The 7,480-nt window shown below is 52.1% G+C and overlaps 1 non-coding gene across 1 annotated transcript; it reads right to left on the bottom strand.

Moving 5' to 3' along the window:
* Positions 1-91: 91 nt before the first annotated feature.
* LOC148594674 (Nuclear RNase P) lies at positions 92-407 on the bottom strand. Its single transcript, XR_015913387.1, has one exon.
* Positions 408-7,480: the final 7,073 nt, after the last annotated feature.

Raw genomic sequence — 7,480 nt, 5'->3', positions numbered from 1 at the left:
AGGTGTGTGGTGATGTGCCAAGCCCTGGCATGCAACTATAACGGGAGTATGGGGCCGTTATTTTAACGTTTGGAGGTAAAAAATAAAAGTGTCCGGGGGAGAGTAGTCTGAATTGGGTTGTGGGGCAGTGCCCCACCTCACCCATTGGACTCAGCAGTGCCGGCCGTGAGTCTGTCTCACAGCGCCGCGGGACCATGAGCATCCGCCGCGGCGGGGGCGGCGCCACCCGCGCGCGGCTTCTCCTGCCCGGGCCGGCCGCCGCGGCGCCCCCCCTTGCTGGTGGCTCACCCGCCCGCGCGGGCGGGGCCCTGCTAGGGCCGCTGCGGCCCCTCCCTCAGACCTTCCCCGAGGCGCGGGGAGGGTGACGCGCACCCGGTGCGTGGCCTCGGCGGTGAGCTTCCCCCGGACAGCGCCCGCCCGCGCGCGCCGTCTATATACGGGTCTGCCGCAGCGCGCCGCTCAGCTCACGGCGAGGTGCCGGCGCCACCCAGCGCGCCCCGCGCCGCCGCATGCTAATGAGGGCACGCCCCCGCGCCGCCGCATGCTAATGAGGGCACGCCCCCGCGCCGCGGCCGCCTCTGCGTTTGTAGGAGCGTTGCCTGCGCTGGGTCTGGCCAAGACAAACCGTGATAGCGGTGCATGGGATACGGGGTTAACGTGGCGTGCCCCGGCTTGCAAGGACGAGACATGCTCAGAGCGAGTGAGCTGCGCGGGGCTCCGCTCCTGACCTCCTCGGGTTGCTGCGAGTCGGGCTGTGAGCTGCTAAAGCAGAGCAGGCTGTGGATGCCTGCAGCAGAGGCAGCCCGGCCTCTGCTGCAGCCAGGTGGGGAGGCAGGAGTTGGGTATTTACTTGTTTGCACTTGGTCCGTTGCACTGTTTGGCCTCAACACCGTGGGGGCATGGGGATTAAGGGTGAGGAAATGAAGAGGTGGAATCTGTCTCATTTGGTGTGTAGCTGGTATATGTGACTCAGGTGTGGGGCTTCAAGGAAAGAACTAAAAAGGGAAAGGCTGGGGGGCAATGATGGCCTCTTGCAAGGGGGAGGTACTTCATTAAGGGCGAGAAGTTGTTGTCTCTTAGCACTCTTTTGTGCAAAGGTGAGGTAGGCTGGCTGCCTGGGCTGAGAGGAGTTTATTTTTTCCTGTACTGCTTTGGGCAATCCACAGGCAGTGAGACCATCTCTGTGCTAAGCAAACCATGTGAGTTTGCTCAGGGAAGGTTGTAGGCAAGGCATCCTCTTGCCTGATGTCATGGTACTGGTGTGTGCTCTGGGAGGGCTCTTGGGGTGCAGCCTTTCAGTGGGAATAGTGAATTCATAGACCTGTGCAAGTACGTGGAATGTCTTGGGGAACCTTAGCACCTGGGTGGCTGGAGAGGAATATCTCCATTTCAGAGTTTGCTCATGAGTTGCTTTCTTACGGTCTCCCAGTGAACCTGCAGTAAACTGGGACTAAGACTCTCTTCCTCACCTTCTCCTGAGAGCACTAGAAATACATAAACCTGACACTAATTGTTGTTCTGACTGATAACAGCCATTAGGGCCTGTAATCTGAGATGAAGTTGCTGCTATGCGGAGTGTTGTACGTGCTGCCTAGGGGAGCTCTGAGCTGGGAGGTGAAGGGAAGCCATGCTCCCCAAGGAGAGGTGCTTTCCGGAGGGGTGAGCGTGTGCCAGGCTCCCCGGTGCAGGGCGCTGGCTGCTTCACCTTGGCCTTGCTGTGTCTCTGCAGTGGCTGTGTCTTCAGGAGGACCCTTGAGAGCCTGGGAAGAGGCAGCTGAAGATGCCTCTAATCGAGGCCATGCTCAGACATTGATCTGCATTTCTGTGGTTCTCTATGACCTGCTTGTGGGGGCTATTTTCTAGCAGACTGACACGGTGAAGAGTGGCAGTAGGTTGGATGCAAAACTGCTAGAGATGCTAGGGGGAGCCTGTGATGTCTGTCTTTGCTTGATCCACAAAATCTGGAAGTTTCTGTAGGCAACAAAGCACCTTGGCTATGTGTCTGTGACTCCCTCTGAGGTGAGTCCTGTTCTTGCTCCTCTTGGTAAAACTTCATTACGATCCACTGGGTCCTTAGAAATAAAAAGTGCAGTCTAGAGGTACTGGAAACGCATCAACAGCTGCCAGCTGGGATGTGGGAGCTGTAAGATCAGTAAGAGTGGTGAACCCTGAAGACTGCCAGATGCAAATACTCTCTGTCCCTGGGATGAGTGTCCCCCTTTCAGGGGAGTAATGGCTGGAGAGCAGCAGCGTGTAACTGTCCCCTGTGGCCCCGCTTGGGGAAAGCAGGGCCCCGTCTCCGAGGAGATGGGTATCTTAAACAGGGGAGGTGAAGAACTGAGCACCAGAGAGACAAGCCCTCTCTTCCAGTGTCTCTTGATGAAGTTCTTTGTCACTTTACCTCTACTGCAGGCCCAGTCCTTGGGCTCATGGGAGGGAGAAGGTAGATCCCCCAGCTAGGGCCTTCTGGGCATGCACTTCCCTATCTGTGTGCACCCCAAGTTTGCAGATGCTGCTTAGAGGATCTTAAAGTGATGCCATTGGGTAGTGATTTGATGCTGCTTGTCTGATGGGTTGAGATGACCCAAGGAATCATAGAATCTGTAAGGGACCTCTAGAGATCATGTAGTCCAAGCCCCCTGCTCCAGCAGGGACACCCAGGGCACAGGGTGGCATCCAGGCGGCTTTTGAAGATCTCCAGAGAAGGAGACTCCACAGCCTCTCTGGGCAGCCTGTTCCAGTGCTCTGGCACCCTCATTGTCAAGAAATTTTTCCTTAAGTTCCTGTGGAAATTTTGATGCTTCAGTTTGTGACCATTTCCTCTAGTTCTGTTGCTGGCCACCAGTGAAAAGAGGCTGGCCCCATCCTCCTCACTGCCCACCTTGAGGTATTTGTAGATAGTGCTCAGGTCCCCTCTCAGCCTTCTCTTCTCCAGGCTGAACAGGCCCAGCTCCCTCAGCCTCTCCTCATAGGGCAGATGCTTCAGGCCCTTGATCATCCTTGTGGCCCTGTGCTGGACTCTCTCCAGTAGCTCCACATCCCTCTCATACTGGGGAGCCCAGAACTGGGCACAGTTTCCCTGAGTGCTGCTCTCTGACCCAATCTTCTTCTATCCAGGGCAAGTCTTCCTCTCTCCAGGATGCTGTGAGGAAGATTTTATCCTCTAGGATCAGTGAAGGCAGTCTATATTAAACACCCACCACTCTAGGGGTGGGCTGAGGGTTTTGCCCTGGGCCTGGGGTCTACCTATGGCAAAACACTGGCTTGGACATATTGCAGAATTACACACCTGCTCTGGTGGTGGCGATGCTTCATCCCCTCCCACTGCTTGCCCTATGCAACAACCCAGCCTGTCCCATGCAGAGCTACTGAGCACAGTCACGTGGGTGTCCAGCTTGCAGTGCTGGCATCCACTTCCGGGATGTTTCCAGTCCCTTGTGTGTCCTGCCGGGTGCGGCAAGGCCACGCTCATTTAGACTTGTTATTTATTGAAAGAAGTGCGGGGTGATGACCTTGTCTCTGCCCCTTCAGCTCTTGGTGACACCTGTGATGTGGCTGGTCTTAAGAGGTCACTCATGTTTCCCCACTTAATGATCTGCTGTAGAAAATCAGCTTTTGTCTCTTGCTCAAGTGTCAATGGAACATGAATATTAATGAAGCCTTGGTTATCCTGTGGTGCTGGCTGTCACACAGCCATGGAGGCCCCATTGGGCAGCGCAGGGAGCTCCCTGGTGGAGCTTTAATGAAGTGTTCATGAACTCCGCTCTCTGAGGTGCTGCTCAGGCCTCTGACGCTGCCGGCTCCTGGCACAGCCAGGCTGGCCTGGACTAGGCCCTTGTGTAGCAGTGTGAGCACTAACAGCATGGAGGCCCACAGGGTGCTTTGGACACCCCTGTCACGGGGCTGTTTGTTGGCTGCAATGTCAAGTAGAAAATGGCCTGGTTAATGGGAGCTAACACCATGTGAGGGTTTGAACTGGGATCGGGAAGGAGAGGGGCAGAGGCAACACAACATCTATTAAACTGGCATCTTCTTCCTGCTGAAACCAGCTGGGAATCAAATACAAGCTTTGGGATTCCTGGCTGTTGTCTGTTGCATGCACGAGGAAAGAGCATAATTTTGAGCCTGTGGGAAGCAGCCTTCTGCTGTGTTAATTTGGGCAAGCCCCTTTCTACTCCTGTTTTCCTGTGTTGAAAAGTAGGGGTAATGATTAAGACCTTCCATATAAAATACATACCTTTAGAAAAACTAGGCTTCTGCCTAGTGCTTGGAATATACTGGACAAACTGTGTCCTGTGCCTTTAAACAGTGCATGTTTAATACACATGCTCTACAAATGGCATGAATGGCAGTAAAATTGCTACCCAAAAGATGAACTTGAAGAGATGACCCCAGATCTAGGTCTCTTGCTCAGAATGCTGCTGGGTCTCCGGGAGCAAGAGCCCGGGGTAAGCAGTTTGGGGTGGATGTTTGGTGACACGATCATGTTTCTGTGGAGTGTAGCTGTTTCACTCCTGGAGAAAGAGAAGACTAGGGGGGAGTTCAGCAAAACTGCCTTGTCCTTCTTCACTTGCAGCAATTCCTTTTCCCCCCACAACCTGCAGTTCACTGCCCATAGAGGTCCTGGGGCCACTGGTTTTGCTATTGAGCATCTTCCCTCAAAAACTTCTTGCATCAGCAGGTGTAGGAATTTCCCCCCTGCTGAATTGGTTTTTTCCCCAGGTTATGTTTGACAGCCTCCTGCTGCAGAGAGGGGCTTGGAAACCCATCTATGATCAAAAGGAGCATTGCCTTTCCTGTGTATCCTGCCAGCTATGGCAAAACTGTGCTCGTTTGCTTTTAAAAACCAGTGAAAGCTGGCCTGTGTTTTCTCCAAGCTATGGCTGTTTCAGGCTGTTGTGTCTTAGCAGTATGGAAAGCTTTTAGTTCCCGAAGTTTGTGCGTGTTCTGTGAAGTTGCTCACTTCTTTCTGTCACAGTCAGCTCTGTATTCTGGCTAGTGTGGCCTGGGTGGGCAGCAGCAGAAGCAAGAAGCAAAGGGGCATTTGACATAGCAGGAAGACTAACCAGGTGCATTCAGAAAGAATGCAGCGTGCTTCATACTTGCTCTTTGCACAGAAATATGGAGGATCTGTAACCTCTTAATGATGGTAGGAAGGACTGACCTACAAATCCTCTCTAGGCCTGTGACCACGCACTTTTTTGTTTTTTCTTTTCTTTTTTTTCCTTCTAGAACATAATTCATGCAAGTCAGAAGCCAGAGGGGCTGCACTACCTGCCCACCCTGCGTACATCTGCCGCTGCTCTCAGAGATCCCATGCGCTGCATTTGTGGCTGTGGATTTGAGGCTGTGGATTATCTTCATTGGCGGGGGCAGTGGGGGGAGCAAAGAAGAACTTTAGAAGCCTATGACAGTATAGGGTAAAAGCATCACATTTCTTGACATGTTTGTCTTGAGAAGGAGATTGTAGGGTAAAAGCATCACATTTCTTGACATGTTTGCCTTGAGAAGGAGATTGTATCTACTGAGTAAGATGAAGAGAAGTTGCATGCTGCCTGGTGTTAATTACAAAGGGAAAAACACCTAAAAATCAAATGAAATTGAATCCCACTGCACTTGATATTCCCAGAGTTGGAGGCCTCAGTGCATCTCATTAGTTTAAAAACTCTGATGGAGAGAGCTCAACTTCGAACAGGGAAATTGATATGACATTGAGACCTGGGAGAGGATTATCCGCCTGGCTGTGAACTTGTCCAAAGGAGTTTAACATGTAAATGTTCCAAGAGAGCAGCTCCCTGTGAGAAGGCCTGCCTGTTAATTAAGACCCTTGGGACTTCACAGTTGCAATGAGGGAGGAATAAGTTCTGTGTCTGTGGAAAAAGCATGCTGCTGTTTCATCTCTGCTCTTGAAATACTGCATGGGCTGTATAAGCAGGCCCAAAGCTTTGGATGTGCAGGCTCTGCTTGGATGCTGATGAAAGAGATGCTTTGTGATAGTTGCTCTTGGGCTTTGCAAGTGCTGGAGTTGGACTGAACTGCATAGGATGTGGTGGTGTGTGGTTTTAGTCCTAATATTTTAGGACTAATATAGTCCCTTTATAGAAGGGGTTTAGGGAATGTGTATGGCAGGAGACAAACCTGGATTTGTCCTACAGGTGATGTAGGGGCTGCTTTTGTGGCAAAGAGACTAGTTGCAAATCTGGACTCCTCAGAGGTGCTGCAGGTGCTCTGGGGATCCTGCGCTTGGATGCCAAACATGCCTATTTGCTGTGTGACCCAGTGTCTTTGTTCTGGTGATATGAAAGCTGTAACCAGACCAAGGCGATGTCCTTTCTGTATATAGAAAGCTGCAGCCCTTTTTTCAGTGCTTGAACTGATAAGAGACAATCTCCAGGGAATGAAGACTATTGGATACATCATGCCTGTCAGCTTGTACCTGTGATCCTGTCTGCTTTGAACCCTGCTGGTTCTACCTTTCTGATGAAGTGTTTTGTAACAGCAACGTATGGAGAAAGGGCCATTTCCCATTTCCTCTTGCAAACACCAGCCGTGCTGTGTGCGGTCTTAAAGCAAGGTGATAATGACCAAGAATCCAAGACTCAGAGGCACACCAGGGTTTCAGCAGCACTTTGCTCCTTTTGAAAACGAAATGTGCTCTTGGACTGACTGATCTCTGTGGCAGGTGAAGTTTTCAGGCCACGCAATCATCTTTGTGCTTCTCCTGTATTTGGAGAGCAATTTCTAGCTGAAACATTGCTGTGACCCTGATAGGGTTGCTAGAAGGAGGGCTGGTGGTGCCCTGCTCTTTGGGCTGAGCCATGCAGGCTGTGAAAGCCCCTGGGGATCTGGCATCAACATGATGACTCTCCCTTAGGCACAACCCCTGCTTCAGTAGCCCGAGGGTGCCAGGGTTCCAGCGTGGGCCTTTTCAGGGCAAAATCATCAGTCTCTGCTGAAGAAACAGTGGCCTGTGGCAAGGGTCAGGGATGCCCCTTGCCTACCCCGAGCATCTCTTACTGTCTGTCCTCTCTCCTGCCCTGCTTAAAATGAAGAGACCTTCAGGTTCTTCACTGGCAGAAGAGCTCTGACCTCCGGTGAGGAGCCAAGGGGAGCTGCTGTCCCAGGGCAGTGCATCGTTCATGCTGCCATGGGTGCTGGAGGTGCTAGCTAGAGTAGGGAGCTGTGTTTTATGCAACGCTGGCATACTGCAGTACAGAGAAGTGTGCAGGGCTGTGCCATGTCCTAAACATGTGAGAAAGCTGTTGCTTCCATGTGAGAACAGGCTTGACCAGGACTCACCGTCTTGGAAAAGGCACGAGTGAGGAGGGCTTGTGAGAGACCTATAAAATGCTGAGCAGTGCTGAGAAGGTGATTGGGAAATGATTGTTTGTTGTTTCCTGTAGTGCAAGACGCCGGGGCTCCCTGCTGAAACATCAGGCTGCAGGTTTAAAACAAACAGCATTGCATGCTGTGTGTATGG

The sequence above is a fragment of the Tinamus guttatus genome, unplaced genomic scaffold (assembly GCF_059628265.1).
Source record: "Tinamus guttatus ecotype Peru unplaced genomic scaffold, ASM5962826v1 Tinamus_guttatus_pri_ptg000215l, whole genome shotgun sequence".
Classification (NCBI taxonomy): domain Eukaryota; kingdom Metazoa; phylum Chordata; class Aves; order Tinamiformes; family Tinamidae; genus Tinamus; species Tinamus guttatus.
This window is presented reverse-complemented; position numbering and strand designations above follow the sequence as displayed.